Source organism: Carassius gibelio, chromosome B12 (assembly GCF_023724105.1).
Source record: "Carassius gibelio isolate Cgi1373 ecotype wild population from Czech Republic chromosome B12, carGib1.2-hapl.c, whole genome shotgun sequence".
Classification (NCBI taxonomy): Eukaryota; Metazoa; Chordata; class Actinopteri; order Cypriniformes; family Cyprinidae; genus Carassius; species Carassius gibelio.
Genome location: NC_068407.1, coordinates 9746090 through 9768031, shown reverse-complemented (window position 1 = coordinate 9768031; position 21942 = coordinate 9746090). Strand labels below are relative to the sequence as shown.

The window sequence follows — 21942 nt, the reverse complement described above, 5'->3', positions numbered from 1 at the left end:
TTGCTGCCATGTAATTGGCTGATTTGTAATTTGTGTTACCAAGCAATTGAACCGGTGTACCTAATAAAGTGGGCGATGGGTGTTAAAAAAGATTAAATGTTTAGTAATAAAAAAAAAATGGCTTTCACCAGAATAATTAGTTGGCTTTTTTCACGGTCACTTTCACTTTCTAAAAAAAGAAAAAAAAAAAATTGTCGTTAGGGCAGGGGAAAATTATTAGCCTGACCCGGTCACCAGAATAAATATAATCATTGTTGTTATGCTCATAAGAGCACTAGCCAAAAAGATATTGTATCTGCAGCTCTACTCATTTCATTGGAAAATGTAAATGTAAATCTTCTGAATATCTCCCTCTTTTTATAGGACAGAGAAAAGAGTGCATGTCAGAGTTTCCATGGGCCATTGAAATGCACAAGTTAAAGGAACCACAATCCTCCTCGACAGCAGGGGCCTCTAAGTCATCTCAGTTATTTTGTTCAAGCTGCCCAGGGATTGCAGAATATTATACTCGTGTATAAACTGGGTACATTGAGTGACATAAAATGGCACGAATCATCTCTCTTATTGCAGCCGCTTTATTTCTTAGTCATTCGGGACATCTGCTGAGAAGAGTGCCAACGTCATGCTACATATAATCCCCAATGTACTCTCGGTAAGCCCTGCTCATGATGTGTTTGTTATACATATTTAAAGTCATCTGAATTTTATTTCAATAAATTATGTCACCCCAAGGATATGCTTGAATCAGTTTCCCATACACAGACCAGCGTAAAGCAGGGCAGACTGTTATTTCATTTCACTCGAGCTGACCGATAAATAACAAACATTTTTTATATACTGTCCATCGAGCATGTCTGCTGTTTTATCACCTGGTCCGATTGCCAAAGTAATCTCTTTTCTTTCCTTCTCTCATTCCTCCACTCACTTAATCTCCCTCGTTGTCCTCCTACACACACACACGTTGTTTCCTCTTTGGATATTTCATAGGGATTTCTCCAGGGAAAATGTATTCTCTGCTACATGCCAATTTTTGGTTCTCAATGTTATTTTGAGGAAGAATGTTATCTTTGTGATTAAGTATTAAAGCTGTGTAATTCTGGATAGGTTTCTGAATTTTTATGGGTTGGAATACATTTAAAGGGATAGTTCAGTCAAAAATGAGCATTTTGTCATTATTTACTCATCCTCGTGTTGTTCCAAACCTATTTTTATGTAACACATAAATTATTAAGCGGTCTTTAGAGAAACAGAACAAAAAATAAGTATAATTTTGCCCTAGTGAGCTGTTGACTTAAGTACTACTTCAGAAGAATCATATTGAGTGCATTAATCATTATTTTGAGTTGGTTCTTTTCAGTTATCCTGCTGTCGGATAGAACTGATTTAACAATATATTCACTTAATGATTCAGTAACAGTATTGAGAAAAACCCTATGTCATTCCAAACCTGTTTGACTTTCTTCTGTGGAAGAAGTTATTTTAAAGAATGTTGGTAACCAAATTGTTTTGACTTTCATTGTCTTTTTGTCAGAAGACTTATTACAGACCACTTTTATGCTTGTTTGCTGTTTTTTTTTTTTTTTTTCGTTATCAGCCATGGTCCATATGAACCGTTGTTGTATGGAAATGATCTACAATTCTGAATGAACTATATATTTTTTTGCCGGTATTTACTTATAATTATGACTCCTGCTCCTTTTTGAGTGACTTTAGAATATTGAGCGTCCTGTATAGAACTAATAACCAGATTATTCCTTGTTATTTTTGCCTTTACTGTGGCATTTTCCTTATTACCATGGGCTTTGTGGGTGGTGTTGGCGCAGTGAATAAGACACATGCCTTTGGTGTGAGAGACCCGGGTTCGAATCCACTGTGAGACACCAATGTGTCCCTGAGCAAGACACTTAACCCCTAGTTGCTCCAGAGGCATATGACCTCTGACATGTATAGCAATTGTAAATCGCTTTGGATAAAAGCGTCAAATAAATGTAAATGTAGGCCCTCTTCCCCTTATTGGAAGTGATCATGTTACACAGCATGTACAGGATTGTGATTATTGCCTGACTGCTTTATGAAGCCGAGCTGTTTCCTGAGCTTTCATAGGTAATGTTTGTCATGTTCAATATCATGCAGAAATGTCCTCTGGCCAGAGAGTTAAAGAAAAGAAATGCTCTGGGCAGCGAAGACATGAATTGATTTGAAATATTTATAAAAATCGATAAGAACACACTGCAGCGCTTAACTTGTCTTCTTATCTCCCCTGTGTCTGTTCTCTTCCACTAGTTCTCTGCCTCTGTTCTCTGTTCTCTGCAAGTTACTAATAATATGGTTTGATTAGTGATGGACAGGCCCACACGGCATCGCTGCCTGCAATAACCTGCAGAATTTGAACGCATGTCATTCACAAGTTTATGTCTTTATTATTTTCTTATTTCATAATGCATTCAGCTACCAATGAAAAGTAAATTCAACTCAATTTAGCAAATTTTTCCATGTTTAAATCCAGATTTTTACCCAAAATCAGCACAGAACATTTGAAAATTGTTGTCTTGGTCTTTTTCTTGGATTGTAATGAATCACTATGCTTTTAAATTAAGTAAACATAAACTGTTTTGGTGTCTTGCACCGTGTGGAAAATGAAATGGTCACAATGGAGACTTTTGGCTCAGCCTGTTTCCATGTTTTTCATAATATCAGCATTTATTCTTTCCCGGCTGCTGCCTGTACCTATGCTGACAGGTCTCCAACTTTGCATTAGTGTGGAAATGAGTCAAATCCTTAATGCCCTGTTTTTATAGCATTTTTTCCCCTTCTCTCTCACCCTCTTAAGACAGGAAAGGGTTACTTTCCATGTTTCCTGTCCAATTCCCCCAGCTCCAGCTCCTTTCGGATCACTTTCTTCATACTAAACATTCCCAGGCTCCCATAACCTCCTGGCTTCCTTACACTGGCCAAGAGAGATCCCAGGTGAGAGTGTGGGCGAACCTCCTGTTTTTAAGGATAAAAATCTTCTGCGTTTTGCCTCCTGACAACGGTGGTGGTGAAACGTGTTTTTTTTTTTTTTTTTCAGCTTTCCTTAATCGCAGGCATGGGAAAACAGTTATTTGAGAAATCTATACCAGTCATTTGGCTCCGAGTAAGACCAAGCTGATTGGTGAAACTCAAGTTTTTGTGCTCAAGTGAACAATATTGTCTTCTCACGTACTTTAAGCAATAATTTAGAACCAGACTTTCATGAGGCAGTTCTGCATTTCATCCACCTCATAATGAGGAAGAAGAATTTAAAGGCTTGTCATTGGATATTGGAGCTGTCACTCATGTTACCATAAGAACAGATGAATGGCTCTGATACTACAGAGGTGGCCTGTGATCAATCTTAGCGATAACGATGGTTTAGCGCAACATAGTGACAGGATACTTGATACATCCTGTTAAAGATTCACTTTAAATGTTTAGAGAAGAAAAAAGAAATGAGACCTATCTGCTAGTTCATTTTTATTTCTTATATTACTCGCACTTTCCAAACAGGAAAACCCTTGTAGGATCAGAATATAATCTTATCAGCAGGTTTTAACTGCACACTTTTAATAAAAGAAACATAGTATGGTTTGTGTTTTATAATCCTGATGTTCATCTCTCCCGTTCACTATCTTTTCCCACGGATTCTCTTCCAACTCTTTTTCTCTCTGAGCACCTGACAGATGGATGGGGAGAGAAAGATTGAGAGAGAGAGAGAGAGCTTTGGATGTGCGGTCACCCCCGCTTTGACCAAAAAACGCCAGTCTTTGTAAATGGAAACCCGGGGCCGTACGGAACAAACAGCAATGTTATTTGGGCCTGACCCAGTGATGGACCTGCTGAGACAGTCTAAATATAGTCCCGTGGTGTACTGACTAATTGCCCCATGAGCAGTAATCATTCCCAGCCTCTGAAACCTCTTAAACTGCAAAGAGAGTCAAGGCACTGCTTTCCCCCTGCTGTGCCGGAGCCAAATACCAGAATGAGCAGAACTGAACGAGCAGATCCGTACAGAGATGAACCGGAAGCTTCTCTATGTTTTCAGGTGCCTGCCTGCACAGGTGGAGTTCATCTCAACAGGATATGACCAGGATTGTGTATTTTTCTAATGTTGCATAGCATTTGAACTTCAGCGAATACCCTTGCATAATAAATAAAACTGAGCAACCCAATTTTAAAGAGCATTTTGGCCAAGGCATTCCTTTCGGACCTTTTAGTCTCTCCCTAAGATTATTAGTGATGGGAAACTTAAAAACTTTTTTGGTTTAGATTCCTTAAAGACTGCGTTAACACTACCATTAATATTTCTTTGATAAATGCTTTTAAGAAAGAACCACTTTTTTGGTTAAAAAATCAAAATTATGCATTATAAACAAACAAATACTAACATTTTTAGGTTATCTAACTGTATCTTTTTTTTTTTTTTTGTATAATAATAGTAAAGTGTGTGTATATAGTAAAGTGTGTTTATTAGGGTCTCTCTTATTTTGGGACTTTTTAAATCTGCTCTCACCCACCAGAAATGGAAACGAAGTACATTTTTCTGAGGTTGGGCTACGTTTGGGGTGTGCTCAACAAAACAGAAATTCTGTCTTAGTGACCATAACAGCATGTTATTAATAATTATACAAAACCGTAAATTGTGTATTAGAACAAAAACAAGAACATAGAACACTGTTGTTAGTCTTAAAATGTGACCCTGAACCACAAAGCCAGTCATAAGGGTCGATTTTTAGTTTGACACTGGCTTCTTTTATCCAGCCAAGAGCTGTAGTTTGCATATCATATGCTCCTACAGTTGTTTTAAACCGCCTTTCAGTCTGTAGGCTATTTCACAGCGCGATACGAAACAGTTTGCTGCTTTGAAACACATAACATCACAGAATACGTAGAGACGTGTTGTTGTTATTTATTTATATTATTTAACATAATAATCATAACATTATTGAATATATTATATTTTCGTTTTAAGTCGTCTCGCGCCCCACTGATCTAATGAGTGATCTACCAGCATTGTCTTCGCGATCGACCTATGGGTCTTTTTTTGCTTCATATAAACTTACTGTCCTTTCGAAAATAAAGGCATAAATAAAATTACATTTTTTAAGTTAAATTACAATGCTGCAGATAACTGATTTTTGAAAAATTGCAATCTGATCTAGATTGTGATAACAATCCGACATTTGCTTCAGCCGCAGAAACATAGTTTAGTGCTTTCTGACAATCTGCATCATGAACTCTGTTTGTTCTTCAGTCTTTGAGAGGAGTCAGTTGTACAGTTGGATACATCTCTTTGCAACACCTCTTTCTTGCATCGTTTGCCCAGGTACTCCCCAGAAAGGGCCACCTAGTGTTTTTATTTATTTGTTTACTTTTATTTATTTATTTATTCACTCGGTTCTGAATGAGAATGAATTCTTGGTTTCCCAACCTTATAGATTCTTGTGTAAATCAGTAGCACACTGTAAAAAGATTACCCAGACTGCCAGCGTTAAAGTGCTGTGGCTTTCTTGCTCTTTGTGCAGTCAGTAGAAAGCACTCCTGCCGAGTAACATGAGATACTATGTATGCTCTACCTGCTTCCGAGCAGAGCTACACAAACCTGTGACCAAAGCTTAACCTGCGGTCTCACATAGGAAGTGGCCGCCACCCACCGGATATCCTCCTAACTCCCACGGCTAAATAAAGCCATAATGTAGAGCAGCTGATAGCGAGTGATGTTCGCCCTCTGCTGCTTCAGCATGTGTGATTATGACACTGCTGCTTGATCTGAGTGCGACAAAAAGACAAAGTCTCTTCCTCTGTCATTCATGCTTACATTCTGCATGGTAGAGGGAAACATCCTGTCCTTTTACATACTTTTGAGTAAGAGCACATGCCCTCTGTAGAGTCAATAGTGGTTTTATGATAAACAAAAAAGCAGCCACAGGATTAAGTCATGAGACAGTTTCCTTCCTAATGTTCATTTAAATTTAGACATTGTTCTTAAAAGGACAAGAATGAGGTCTATCTTGAGAACATCAGTGAATTTTTACCTCTCCAGAGGTAAAGGCTGAGCTTACAGGGTCTTGACTACAGCTTGACTATATTTAGCCTAACCCAGAACCGTTTTGCTAAACTACTAAGGCTTTAAAAAAATACAGCTAAATTAAATGCATAGTTTAGGAAAATCAAAACTTAGTCTACTACAACAAATAATAATTTTAGGGATGCACTGATGTATCGGCTGCTGATATTTATCGTATAATTTTTGATTATTTTAAAGCCATTGGCATATCAGAAATAGCATGTAATGGGCTGATAACGATGGTATATATTAAAGGGGGGGTGAAATGCTCGTTTTCACTCAATATCCTGTTAATCTTGAGTACATATAGAGTAGTACTGCATCCTTCATAAATCCAAAAAGTCTTTAGTTTTATTATATTCATAAGAGAAAGATAGTCTGTACCGATTTTTCCCGGAAAAACACGACCGGCTGGAGGCGTGACGTGTGGGCGGAGCTAAAGAATCACGAGCGCGAATAGGCTTTTGCGTTGAGAGGATGTGGAAGCTGTGACATTACCGTGAGGGAAAACCCATCATCCAAAACAAACCATGGCTTACAGTCAGATTCAGCCGTTTATGTATGATCCAGAATCGGATCCAGAGGCTGAAACTGAACGAAAGCAGCAGCAGCAAAGACTCGCTCCGAGCGGGGCTCGAACCCGGGTCTCTGGCATGGGAGGGGACGCACTAACAAGAAGGCAGAGATATTTGAAGCAGTTTTACTCACCGCCTGCGGTTCCAACACACGACCGTGACCCTTTTTCATTGGGATTGCATCATCCTTAAGAAATAAACGATACGCAAATCCGTCGTCAAACTGGGCCTTGTGAACAAGCATCTTCGAAATGCAGGGAACAAACAAAAACACTTGCACAACATCCACTGGTCCTTTAATGCTGTTTTTTTTTTTTGGTAATCTGTGCAGGGTTGTCTTGCCCTGGCAACCAAAAAAACGCGACACTCTCGCTCTGATCAGTGAATCGCTCTGATCAGTGAAATGTCTGTGCTGCTCAGCCTCGCTATACGGGAGCGCGCGCTCTTCCGGCAGAAGTGCCTTAGGACCCAAATAAGGAAATTCCGCTCCATCTAACGTCACAGAGCCATACTCAAAAAAAACTTTCCGAAACTTGTGACAAACCGGAAGGAGTATTTTGGGAACAAAAACTTAACTCTGCAACTTAATTTTTGAAACTTTGTCCATGTTTAGCATGGGAATCCAACTCTTTAACAGTGTAAAAAACTCAGTATGCATGAAATAGCATTTCACCCCCCCCTTTAATTAACTGTATGGAGACAATGAGTTGCATGACTGTTGCATAATCCAGTGTTTTCTCTGTGCAAAATAATTAAATACTTTCCAAAATAAAATTAATGGCAGGTAATATGCAGCTTTTTGTGTTTGAAACCAGCGAAAATGGCAGTATCGTGTAGAACATGGATTCACACAAGCTAACATCAAGCAACTGCAGCGTTTCTGTGAAAAGAGAAAAAATTAAACTATAAAGGCTACATAAATAGAACTATATATGCCTATACAAAAAATATATCTCACTTAAATCGTTTGCATCATTGCATTCCGCTTCGAAGTTCATTGAAAAGAAAGCGGTTTTCTTTATTTTTTAGAAGCTTTATAGTTTTGAATTGGATTAGTGACTAACACACACATACAACATATTTTTGCTAGCTTGACATCGCAGCCTGTTCATTATCAAAATAAAATACAGTTAAAGATACATAAAAAGTTATACTGCTTAATTAATATTCCGTAGTACAGTCCTTGCTGTTCAGCGTAACCACCGCCTCATTGTGCTGTTATAGCCTATGTAAAGGATGATGTTTTATGTTGAAAGTGTGAGTGACATTTGTATGTTGACATTTGTAAATGTGCAGAATGAGAGGGGTAAGCTTCAGTTTCGGTAGCGTTTTTTTTTTTTTTTCATGCTACAAACATTTGTAAATATCTTTTAAAAAATAATGTCAAGTGACCATATATAATGTAATGTTAATGTAAATAATGTTTCTGTTATTTTAAATAACAGAAACATTCTAATACCAATTCTCTGAACTGTGAAGTGAACAGTGAACTGATCAATTTTATTTTGATCAATGCTTTACCAATATCGGTATCAGTATCGGCCAATAGGTGTTTGTTAGAATCAGTATCGATATCGGCCAAAAAAAATCCTATTGGTGCATCCCTAAATAATTCATATTTGCTTCACACTTACTGACTCTCTCATACTCACTCTGGCTGCTTTCAGCACATTCAGGAAGTTGCAGTAAATCACCTTGACAAAACAAAGAAGCATGTACGAAAGCGGAAGTCATGAGTCAGCATTAGTCCTTAAACTGCCGCTGTGTCCCACCAGCACTTTTACAGAGGACGTGATTATCATTACATGTAGCTTTCGGTTTCTCGTTCACATGGGGCCAAAAGTTTTTTTTTTTTTTTTTTTTTTTTATCTGCTCTCTGGTCAATGGGCTACGAGCTAGCCAATAACAATTTATAGAGACATATGAATATGTGGACCTTGAGGAGGCAAAGTTTAGTTTACCGTGCCAGAGTAACATTTTAATATGGAATTGAGTTGATATGTGGTCACAGGTGTGTGTGTGTGTGTGTAATAGACTATTTAAAGAATAGTTTGCCCTAGAATGAAAATTCTGTCTCGATTAATCAATAATGTCGTAAGACCTTCATCTTCGAAACACAAATTAAGATATTTTTGATGAAATCTGAGAGTTTTCTGTGACGTATAGACAGCAATGCAACCACCACATTCAAGGCACAGAAACTAAGGACATTGATAAAATAGTCCATGAGACATCAGTAGTTCAACTGTAATTTTATAGAGCTTTGTTCACTGCATTATATAGTAATTAATGTGTTTATATATAGCTATTTAATACGAAAATTTGGGTTTAATTTTCAGAAGAAAAAAAAACTCCACAAATTTTGGGGTTAAGATTATGGGAAAAAAAAGGTTTTTGAAAGACGATATGACGTTACGCTGCCAGAAGTATCACGGAGCCGTGGATAATCAAAAGAGACTTTTAATAGTCTAGTCCAACACAGAGGGTAAATCCAACACCGGGAACAGGAGGTAGACACACATACATCACCGGTAGACCCCGACAAACACTAACTGAACATACTGGGGCTTATGAACACAGGATAATGAGGGACAAAATAGACACATCTGGAATCATATTAACAATTAACACAATGACAAACTACGTCACCAGGAGCAAAACGCACACAGACAGTCCAGAACCCTGGCATATCACCCCCCACCTCCCAGAAAATTCGTCCTCACACCGTAGAACAACAGAGGGGGAGAAATGGGTGGAAATAAGAAGGAGGCTCAGGAGGAGGACGGATGTCTGGAAGGGGGCCGGCAGACAGAGTCCAGGGAGAAGACGATGGAGGAAGGAAACAGGAGGGGCTAGGAGCAGGAGGAGACCAGCTGGACCCAGTCCACAGCCATAATGTCGACCCACGGTGGAGCCAACGGAGGGAGGAGCCATGGAGGAGGAATGGCAGCTGACTCCAGAGGGCTGACCAACGGCTGCGGAGCAGGTGGCGGAGGAGCCTGAGATGGAGAGCCAACGAGCCAGGTGGATGCCGAGGATCTGGGGGGACCGAGGTGGAGATCCGCAGCGACCAAGGAACAAGGTGGAGCTGGCAGGAGGAAGGAGCCCAACGGAGCCGGTGAGACAGAGCGATGAGTGCAGCCAGAGGAACGGAGTCCTGTGGTGATGGCATGTCGACGTTTGACCAAGGCAGAGCTGGAGGGATGAGGGAGCCCGGTGGAGCTGGTGGATTGACGGGTGACGGTGGAAGCGATGGAGCTAGGATCCAAGGTGGAGCCATTGGGTCTACTGGCCGAGGCGGAAGTGAGGGATTCTATTGTTATGGCGATGCTGGAGGATGGCAGACCTGTTTGTTGGTGGGGTCTTCTGTCACGTTACGCTGACAGAAGGAACAGGGGGCCTTGTATAATGGAAAGAGACTTTAGTAGTCCAACTAAGAGGGTAAATCCAAAACAGGGAACAGGAGGTAGACGCACGTACATCACTGGTAGATCTGACAAACACTAACTGGACAGACTGGGGCTTATGTACACAGGATACCGAGGGATAAAATAGACCGGGATGGAATCAAATTAACAATTAACACAAGGAGAAACTGGGTCACAGGGAGCAAAACACACACAGACAGTGCAGAACCCTTAGACGTCTCTTCTGCTTACCAAGGCTGAAATTTGATAAAATAAAAATAAAAAGATTTCAATTGTGCCTGCATTGGAGTTTTATTGTTACATCTCTTAATTTGCAATGAGAATTAGCTGTAATGATGTGGCTGCTCTGGGGACAATCAATTTACTACGCTTAGCATGTGATGTGTCTCGGCTTTACAGTGAGGTCACCTGTGGCTTTTACTAAAGGTGAATTGCCTTAACATCATTTCCCCTGCTGTTTTCTTTGCATTTAAGTTTACAAAGGGAAATCCTTAAGGATATGGCCTGAACTAAATGCTTAGAATACTAAATTAATAAACTGTGTTAAGGTAAATTTACAGATGTTTATTTTAGCACAAGGCAAGCATCAGCAGAAATTCTTGGGCAGCCGGATATGTTAGGTGTGTTGTTGGCAAAGGGTGGGGGGTGGGTGTAATGATATTATTTGTGATTGGCTAATTTACGAGGCTGTTTAGTTATTCATGTTGAGTGTCGGTCATCCATCATGGCGGTGCTGAAGGAAGTCAACCTGCACCAGAGGAGCACTGAAAAGCATGTCATGATGTGGAAACCACCGCTGCTTGGTAACTAGACAGGCAGAACATGACATAGTTTCATAGTTGCAGTCATATGAGGGATTTGCCCAGGAACAGTACGTAGAGAAACAAACAAATTTATACTGGAAAAACCCAGGCATCATGAGCATCTTGCATAGCAGAGCTCCATCAAGAGGAACTCCAGCTGAGAGTTAAAGCACACAAGGGACAGCAGCACTTATTTTTTATCCTCTTCTCACTCATGTTTTTCACACACTCACACTCTATTTTTCTCATCATTCTGGTGCACGTGTTTTTGCTAACAGTTTGTGTTCTTAGCAGGAGAGTATCTGCAGTTTGGCCATTTGAATGTTCTTGAAATGTTAGACAAACTGTTCACTGATTGTGTGATGCATATTTCACACAAAATAGTCAGATATGTCTGAAATCTCCTGGTACAATCTTTTGGCTGACTTCTACACTTTACTGGAGCCCCATCTGGAAACAAAGACGTGTTAACAAGTTCCCATGGTCCTGCTTTTAGAACTTCTGTAGAACAACTACCCCTAGTTTTTTCCTCAGAGTTCAGATATATCTGGAACATCAACATTCTTCTAAAGTAATTGGATGGAGAAGATTATGAGTTACTCATACCTGTGTGTGGTCTTTATACCTTGTTCTATGAGCCGGTCCCTCAGGAAATACAGTACCCTGCTCTATATTTTTATGGCAGTGGGTTCTGGTTCACATACGCATGGTTCTTATTTTAATCAGATGCATTTGGAAAAGATAGACTCTTTTAAATATTCATTTTCTGGACTTTGCAGAGGAGTTTCTGCATAACACTTTAAGCCATTATATTATCTTGAAAACTTTTCAAAGCGCTGGATTATTTTCAACATTGATGAAGTTGTAACCTAGTTTCTATCACCGGGATGGTGTTCCATCAGCACTGGGGTTTTCCATGTGAGCCAGAGGACATATTATCTCTCGTTCACAACCCCCTTTTCTTTCTCTCTCTTACCTCACATCCCGTGATTTGTTGGAGGGCTTAATCCAGGGTCTTAAATGAAACCTTGAGGGTCTCTATGGGATCAATTTGAAGGGATTTCTCCTCCCTGTTCTCCTCTGTTGTTCCTCTTTCTTCTTTGTTTTCTCCTATCCTGTCTTCATTTTCTCTTTTGGCTGAATGCAGCGTGTTTAGAGCCAGATGTATTAGGGTGTCAGTTTGATCTGTTGGCAAAATGCTCTCTGGTGGTTGGCCGATCACTTTTGGCTTTAATCGGGCAATCAGTTGGGGGTCTCTTTTCGCAGGTCCAGTTAAATGGTAAACGTCTCTGTAGGTGAAAAAATATGATCAAGATAGCCTAGAATTTTACTTTTACATTTAAGGTTTTCATGTCAACTCCCTGAGGTTTGATTTTGTACTCCGTAAGACCTTGTCTTGCACTAAAAGGGGATTTTTTGTTTTGCCTTTTAATGCGGTGCTTGAGAACAAGTGAGAAGGAGAGATGGACAGGAGGGTAATAGATGTCTCCGTTGGCTACTTTCACTTAAACAGGCAGAGCTTGCTGAAGGGAACCCGCGGGCTTGAATCTATTATTCACATACAGTGCTGCAGATCCTCTCTTTCAAACACATGCACGCACTCACACAAAAGCGAGGAAATGAAAGCTGTCGGCTGTTAGCGCTCTCGGAGCAAATGGACAGAGCGAAGGCCTTTTGTCAAGACATGAGTCTCCAGTGACTCTACAAAGACCTACTAGTAGAGATATTGTGTGAGAAACAAGGACAGATACAGAATCTGTATTGAGTGAATAAGCTCCATGGGTAGTGTTGACTGTTGACTCTTGAACCGATAAAGGTCTTGCTGAGTCCTGGGACTCGGTTTTTCGGCTGAGGTTATTTTTGAACTGCAGAATGTTGGCATCAAGAACCTGGATCTACATCATTATTCAGTGAGACGTTTAATATACTTTTTATGCTCTAACCACTTGCGGCCATTCGAACTGCTTTAAAACAGCAATTTTTATTGCATAGAAATATCAAATCAATTGAAATGTACATTTCAAATTATAAATATGTATTTTAGGGACTAGGTTTTATTGGCTTTCAGAAAACAAAGTGCCACACTATAGTCAGTATTAATCGCCTCTGGCAAATGATCTTCAGATTCGTTTTCAGAAGTGACTCACTCTTGCTTAAAAACACAAGAGCAAATTTAGCTCAACAAGTTCAGGCAGAGTTCTGATGTAAATGCTAAATATAAAATGGTTGGTTTGAAATATCATCAAAACTTGTGTCTGTCCAGCCTAGGACCAGTCCTAACTTTCTTTTGTCAACTTTTTTTCTTCAGTCCTTCAAGTCTCTGCCATTTAACTTTATTCGTAAAGTCAACATGAAATGAAAGTACACTTAATGCACTCTTCTTGTCTTTTTGTGAAATATTCATTGGTACAATAAAAAATATTTTGGACCCACTTTATATCATGTGTCCTTGACTGCTATATACTTACATTTAAATTAATCATTTAATACAGTGTGTACCTTTTTATATTGTACTTATATTTGACAATACTGTCCAGTAATTGCATCTTTTTGATGAAATCCGAGAGCTTTCTGGCCCTCCATAGACAGCTAATATAAAGTGGGACCATTATTTTATTAAAATCATTTGTCTTTATTAAATAAGAATATAAATTAATTTATTTTCATTTTATTATTATTATTATTATTATTATTATTATTATTATTATTATTATTATTATTCTACTTGGAAATAAGTTACAAATTAATGACCCACTATAACCCAAATCTGAATTGTGTCCCAACAGGTTTCCTAAGCAATTATGTCGCTCTTTGTTACCATTGTTTGACAAACTGTATACACTGTTTAGGAATCAACCTATGATTGGCTTTTTGAACATCAAAGCATTTTATACAATTTAGATATTGTAAGGCAAGTACTCAAAAAAAAAAAAAAAAAAAAAAAAAAAACTTAAACTATACAGTTCGCCTTTGAAAATGGCCTCATCTGTAAAAGACTGGGGGCAAATAATATTATTTTTTGACCCTAAAAGATTCATACTTTAATACCATGCTGTTTTTTTTTAAGGCTTTTCATTAGACATCACTGGAGCAGGGCCTCTTCCCTTCGGTCACATGGCTGGTAATAATGACATCACTGAAGCTCACCAACCGAAGTTTAATACCAGAGTCCAGGGCTGAAAGGTATAATTTTGCTTCTTGTCTTTTTGACATGCAGTCAGTCCGGTCTAATTTAGGCCTGGGTACAGCTGTGCAATTCTAACCATACCCTGTTAAATCTGTTTGTGTCCGTTGCTAAACTAGTGTTTTTAAATGACAACAAAAACACCTGCTGCTGTTTTATTCAGTGATGTGCTGACTGTCTTTAGTGGCTTTGTTTCAGTTAAAGACTATGAAAAAGCTGCAACATTTTGTCTGTTAAAAGACTAAATTGTTATTTGTCATGTTTTGTCATGTCATATTAGATATAATGATATTTCACTGTATATTTGATGATTTTTGTCTCAAGTTTTGATTTTAACAAATACAAAATTTTGTATATAAATACATTTTACTTTTTTTTTACTGGACAAAAAGTGTGCCTTCAGTTTTACAAAAAAAGCCAGTGATGCAGTATGTCGCACACATGTGCAATTAGAGACCCCAGGTCACAACACAGGACTGCTTATGAAGTGTGTGTGTCCGAGATAATCATGTGTTCACTGAAAACCATTTCGGTGGACAAACACAAACACACACACACACACATTTGGCTGTCTGCTGGGATTTTATCGGCGGCTCTATCGGGGTAAACACTGTGCAATGTTTGGAGTGGAAAGCTTTAATCAAAGAGTAACTGTTTACATTTGAAGGTGGCTTGGCCTTTTGCCGTTGGGCATCCATGCATGAGAGAGGATAGATTTGAAATAGACCCAAAAATTAAAAACCTGTCATTATATACTGACCCTTAAGTTTTTCTGTAAGGGTGTGTAAATGATGATAGTTTTCAGTTTTCTTTCAGGCAAAACCCCTAAGCATTAGACCATCTGTGCTCTGAATGAATGAAGAGATGTGCTTTTTCTGTTCTATGAGCGCTGAGTGGCAGACTTGCATTTTGTAGGATTGACCGTGGAGATGAGTGTGGAGAGTGTTAAACAGTTGTGAAATGCTGTTCGAGTCGAGAGTCAAAAAATGCCAGGCAACAGCTAGTTTCTTTAAGGTGAAGGCAAAGCTGTCATTGTTGCTGATAATACTGGAATTTGTAGAGAATTTAGTGCTTAAAACAGGTTACATACTTCAGATTTTAAATGCAGTTTGCACACTTTCATTGTGGCTGGGTGGGCCAAAGTGTTATCATTTTGACACTATATGTATTATTTCGGCATTCAGGAAAAAATAGCACATTAATTATTCACATACCAAAAGTTTGGGGTCAGAAAGATTTTAAGAAATGAATACTTTTGTTCTGCAAGGGTGCATTATAATGATCAAAAAGTACTGTGTGTGTGTGTGTGTGTGTGTGTATGTGTGTGTGTGTGTGTATATATATATATATATATATATATATATATATATATATATATTATACTTTGACAATAAATCTTTTTGAGCTTCTTATTCATCAAGGAATCCTAAAAAAAAAAAACTTTGAGAAGCATATTTGTGGATTTCTAGAATCATGTGACACTTAAGACTCAATAGCTGCTGAAAATTCAGCTTTGCCATCACAGGAATAAATTACATTTTAATATGTAATATATAAAAATTTAAATTGTAAACATTTTTTATATTAAAAAAGTATTTTAAATTTTAATATTTTACAGTATTACTGTATTTATCAAATAATTGTAGCCTCCAGCCTTGGAGCATGAGAAACTTCTGTTAGAAACTTGCTGATACCAAACATTTAACTGATGACTTTGACTCTTTGTCATTTGTCATTTTTACAGAAATACCCCAAATGCAGCAGACCTCTAATGTTTTGGCAAGGATTGAGCACACTTCGCCTGGTGGACAATAAAACAGGCGAGAAAGTATCTTAGACTTACATTACTCCATACATGACAAGCACAGATGACCTTTTCTTCTTGAAAAGAAAAAATAGTATGTTTTCATAAATTCTTGTAATAGAAGCGCAGTGTGTGAAAACTGTCTGCAGAGTTCTTGTTTTTTTGTTATTTATGGCAGCTGCCAACACCGCACGATAAATATTTGGCCTCATCTCATTTGGCTCATGAAGTTCAGGTTAAGCTCTTTTTAAATGCTCTTATTATCATTTAGATGGACGATCAATGCAAGCCAAATTTAACATGATTAATGAATTTGCACGGTCAAACGAACATCGTACACTCATTATGCTCATTATACTAATCATTACAAAAACACAGGATGTCCCGCTTTCCAGAACTTCCCAAATAAAAGCCCTAAAGTAGAACAATTTTATTTTATTGCCATGTATTTGAGTCTCTTATACATTATTCAGAGACATAGAGAGCCACTTTGTGAAGCATTATGAATAATCAATAAGCAAACCTCAGTAATACATCTTATAAAGAGATCATTTCTCCCTTGACTGTAGAGCAGATTATAGTCGTACAGACAGTAAAGCACGATTTCATACGGACCTCCCGGTGAGGTCAACAGTGTCTTGGGGCTAAACGTTATTGACGGAGTGCTTCAGCATCTGCTTGTGTCCTTGTGTGGTGCTGACTACTTCTGACCTCTACACACACACACACACACACACATCCAGGTGAGAGTTGTAAGCTTTGTGTTATACCCTGGTGGGACTCCAGGGCCCTCGTCTATCATACTGTTACACCCAGAACATCCATAATTTACCATTGAAGATTCAAAGAGGACGCGTGTTTACTGTAGAGGCTTGTTTCATGTATGTTGGTGGACTTTTCAGCATCTGCATTGGTGTGCAAGAGCATGTTTGTGCACTTCTGTGCATTAGCAATCCCAGTTTCGAAACAAAGAATGTGTTGGACCTGATTATCTCTGCTGCTCACAAACGCTGAAGACATAGTTTTTGCTGAGTTAGCGTACAGGTGAATGTACTTTTCTCTCTTTCCACATCTCGTTTTTTCCTGTTTCACAAGGGGGTGTCTAACAAGGGAAGTCAGTCAGTGTGGACCAAGAATGTAAAGTGAATAATTTACTGGGACGTTCTTATTATTTATTTAGTCTTTTCTGTGTGCTGGACTGATTATGTGGTTTAACGGTCCTTTGAGGGGGTATTCACACTTGGTCATTTTTCCTAGTTACAGGATCATGAAAAGACCCAAGTATAAACGCATCTGGTTGTTCAGGTCACAACTATAACGTTTAAGCTTCCTAAAATAAACTACGACAAGATAAGGAAGTGCAGGAGCCTCGCAATCATCGATACGAAACCTAGAAAGAGTGGCAACAAATCTTAAACACCAAGGTGGAAAGTTTCACCGGCTGGCATTAGCATCAAAGAGAACTGTTTGCATATTGCATGGGAGTAGTCAATCAGATTTATATCTGATATGTGGAGATGCATTTATGTTGCCAAGTATAAATGGATTGTGCATACCCAATCAGACAGCTATACGAGCGATCCAAATGCACGAAGTGACTAAGTGTAAATGGGTTAGTAAATGTGTATAAATGTCTGTCCTGTGATTGTTTTAGGTGAGTGGAAGGCTGTGGAAGGAGAAGAGGAGGAAGAAGAGGATTGTGGGCCGTCTTGGGACAGCGAAACTGAAGATTCTTTGGGTATTTACTGCACGTCATACACAAGACAAATGTGCTGCTAGCTACATTAGCCAGCATGAAACCAAAATTCTCAATTTTTATTTTAATGGTATATTACAATGTTTATTATAATTTATCCTGTATTATTCATATCTTCTCTTCCTTGTTGATGTGAATGTTGGCTCGAGGGTTGGGCCATAACCTGTCAATCACATGAGATTGCAGCAATTAGCAAACAACAACAATCCAAGCATTTAATCAAAACTCCTGATGGACAAAATCAAGTGTTGCCCCTTTTTTTTTTTTTTTTTTTTTGCTCTTGCTCGGGTAGCTGTTTCACTTGTGTAGGCATCACAATAGAGAAGATTGCAGTTTCCGTTTCATACTGAATGCGGTCATATTTAAAAATGTTCACGTGTGAAATCCAGTCATATCATAAGCAATCTGCATGATCTGGAATTTCACACGAGGGGAAAAAGATGTCCTTGCAGATTTCGCCACAGGTTTAAGTTGGTCACACAGATTCCCCTTGAAATTTTTCACTAAAGTGAATGCACCTTTTAAACTTGAGTGTGACTCTTCATTGTCCGTAGCACTGGAAAAACTCACTCAGTTAAAATGAAGCCATTGCAGTTGTTGGTCTTTGGCTGCCAGCGTGGTTTTACATTCCATTGTATAAAACGATCACTCGACCTTGTTTCCTAGAGCTTTCTTATTCTCTCGTGGCACAGTGACACACTTGATCTTTATTTAAACTGATGTGGTTGAGGTATTCTGGTATTCTTTGTGCATCTTTGATGCTTGTCAGTCACTGCAAGCCACAGAGCACAGCAACATAGTGGAATGTTTTGCATTTAGGTCTAGTCATGTATTTTGATTGCTATACATTGTACAGTACATCATCAACAATATTAAGTGCTGGATCCAGCTGTATATATATTTCCTGTGTTTACAGCCAACTAGAGACCAAGGCCTTGACAAATCCCCATTGGACCATCTCCAGAGATCCGAGAACTCCCTTTGCTACCTTGTTATAAAATAGACAGCTGTTTCTGTCAGATTTTCAAAACAAAATACGGCAAAGATCATCTTTTCAACATGTTTTTTTTTAAATGCACATGATATTTAATTAGAATTCCGAACTCAGGCTCTCTTTCAAAGCATTCTGTCTTTTGTACCTCGTCAGGAATTGTGGCAGCTGTCAAACAGACCACACAATCAAACCTTGTGTTTATGTAGTTATACCACTTTCTCAAGCAATGGATTTTGAATGTTCTTTTTGTTCAGATTAATTGAATCTGGTTTTAGTGTATTCTTGTAGCTCTGACCTGATTAGTTCCGTTGGAACTGCGTAACTCTTTATTTAGTGAATGTTTAGATATGATAAATGCCCTCAATCAATAAATAACTCTCCAGACCCCAGTGTGCGGTTTTGACTCGCCTCACAAATGCCTCCTCTAATGAGAGAAGGAGAGAAATTTCTCATTAACAGACTGCTTAATTTAACAGCTTTACCGTTGCTTACCGTGATAATTACAGCCCCGCTTCTCTTTGATCTTGCCAGACAATGTTTCCCAGATTCTCCAACTCATCAGAGAAACAGCTGCTATATCAGAGAGAACCTCTCTATGGCAGGGAAATGAGAGACAGCTCCTCCATCACATGACACGCGCTCTGAAGTCTGGATTTACAACTGGTGCCTTTGTTGAACACAATGTGGGTGATTCCTGGGAGATTTCAGAGGGACCGGGGGTAAAATGGCATACCGGACTTTAAAGGGATAGTTCACCCAAAAATGGAAATTCTGTCATCATTTACTCACCAGATTGTTCATGCTGTTCTTTTGCAATGTAAGTGAATGTTGACAAAGGGCTGTCAAGCTCAAGAAATTACAAAGCCTCATAAAGGTGGCGCTTATATGGCTTGTGTACTATATTCCACTTCCAATTTTTAGTCTGTTCCTTACACTACTGTAAGAGTCGCTTTCTTTATTAGTACTCTATAAGCAGTCCCTCCAGAAAAACGCGATTATGCGATCGCGTGATTTAATGCATAATCAGCCAAGGGCCGCATATTTATGCGGGGGTCGCATTTTTTCAAAACGCCGCACTTTCGCCGCATAAATTGCCGATTTCAGGAAGCAAAATATGCGATAGCATGATTTCATAATAATAATAATTTTCGTTGCAAAAAAAAGTCACATATATCTTAGCAGAAAGTTGAAAAATGTTGCGTTTACTTCACACAAAGGAAATCGCCATTATTTTCCAATGGGAACCTTATGAAGTGACGTAATTGCGCAACGTGAACATCATCTGTGAAGCCTGCGGTGAAACCAGGTTGAAAGGACACAAATCATTCTCTTCTGCCAACAAAAATAAGCGCAAAAGACCGCGCGAAGCAGTTACCCGGTGTCTATGACAGTGGGGGCAAATTATTTTGACAGAGGGATGAGGATGGCGAATGACAGGCCAGTGTTAGAGGCTACACAGTTAGTTTTCATGCAAAAATATCCCGCATGTTCCATCGCATTTTTTTAAAAACCTGCCGCAAAACCAAGGATTTTTGCCCGCAACAATCACAAAAATAATCCGCGTTTTTCTGGAGGGACTGTATAAGCCCCTAATCTTATATTTGTAATGCGAACATCCTGCCTAACATCTCCTTTTGTGCTCCACAGAAGTCATACGGGATTGGAATGACATGAGTAAAAGGTGACTGATTTTTCATTTTTACCTGATCCATCCCTTTAACCCCAAGAGCAGACATTGAGAATACACTGATGTCTGTTGATTTAAATGCAATGTTGGTCACTGATCGCACAAAAAACCATGTTTATGTGCAGACAGGCTTTCTTCTTGGTTCTATCTTATCTAGACAGCCGTTCCTCTTATTACTACTTTAAAACTACCTGAGTTCACTCTTAAATCTCTTGGGTCTCCAAACCTGAACAAGTACTGAGGCAGGAGTATCTGCATAAGCTTTGATGCTCAGTTTCATATTCTCTAACATTAAAAATGTGCATATTATAACAGGCTTCTTTTCCCTGGCCTCTCGGTTCGGATAATATACACAGATTCGAGGACCGAGATCTTTAACCACACCTTCCATCACTCAGGAATACTTGATGCAGGTCTTTGTCTTTCTGCCTGTGTTCCTGTATAGTTGGCCTTCCTTGCTTTGTTTTGCTCTCTTTTGTTCTTTGTTACCATTTTAGCTGTTTTGCTTAAGCCACAAGAACTGAGTGAGATAAGGCCCATTCACACCAAGCACGATAACTGTAACTGAAAACGTAATAATCCACCCAATCATAATCAATTCGACTTTAAAGTGCTTGAGCATGTAAAGCGGAAGATGTGTGCTTAAATATATAGAATATTATACATTTTAGTTGTCCTTCTTGATTGGTAACTGATTAAATAAATGTAGGATTGTCAGAAGAATCAATAATTCAGTGTCAGTAATTTGCATTCAGTTTTTCTAATATATATATTGATGCTGTCAAAAGATTAATCGTTCACATCAAAAATAAAATGTTTATGTGCATATGCATATAAAATGTACATGCATATATATATATATATATATATATATATATATATATATATATATATATATATATATATATATATATATATAATTTATTTTATTCATATTAAAATCATTGCACAGAATTATTTGGAAAAATATAACGGTGAGTAAATGATGAAAGAAATTCAACAGAAACTGCTTTGACATCAGAAATAATTTTTTCAGGACAAAATAAAAACTATTTGCGTGTTTTAATTTGGTAGCTGCTCCAACAGATTCTTTGAGTTCATTTATAAGTCTTTGTTATTTTCCACTTTTATTATTGACTTGCCACTCTGCTGTTCAAGATGTGACATTCATCTTTATGCAGATGATACAATTATATATTGTTCCAAACCAAATATTCCTGACACAAATTATTATTTACAACGTGACTTTGATTCTGTACAGCAGTGGCTATCATTTAATAAACTCCTGTTGAATATAGCAAAATCTTACCGTATGCTTTTCCAGAAGAAAGATTTTTCTGGATTCTTCTCCTTTAGAGTCAACCGAAATTTTTTATATCTTGGTGTTTGGCTAGAAACTGATCTTTCATTCAAAGCTCATGTACACGCGCTTAACAACAAACTTTTCATCTTAAAACATTATATCAATCGATAGACTGCTTTAACTTTCAGGTTAGGAAAGGAGTAGTCTCTCAGTTGGTGCTACCTATTCTGGACTATGCAGATATTATATATGATAACACCACCAGCCAGAAGACAATATCATTGGCTTCAGCTTATTTTGAAATGTATTTACTTTCAATATCC

General features: G+C 38.4%; 1 protein-coding gene across 8 annotated transcripts in view; it reads left to right on the top strand.

The window, feature by feature from the left end:
• The window catches only part of LOC127969099 (zinc finger protein 438), a 61433-nt gene that overhangs the window by 19328 nt on the left and 20163 nt on the right, over nucleotides 1–21942 (top strand). For 3 of the 8 annotated variants that reach the window (XM_052570787.1, XM_052570788.1, XM_052570781.1), the window contains exons 2-3: nucleotides 13959–14074; nucleotides 17534–17617. The gene's annotated coding sequence lies outside the window, so the exon portion shown is untranslated. Of the gene's footprint in view, nucleotides 1–2830; nucleotides 2968–13958; nucleotides 14075–17533; nucleotides 17618–19160; nucleotides 19447–20276; nucleotides 20311–21942 lie in introns of all 8 variants that reach the window. The other 5 variants (XM_052570782.1, XM_052570786.1, XM_052570784.1 and 2 more) reach the window with 5 other exon arrangements.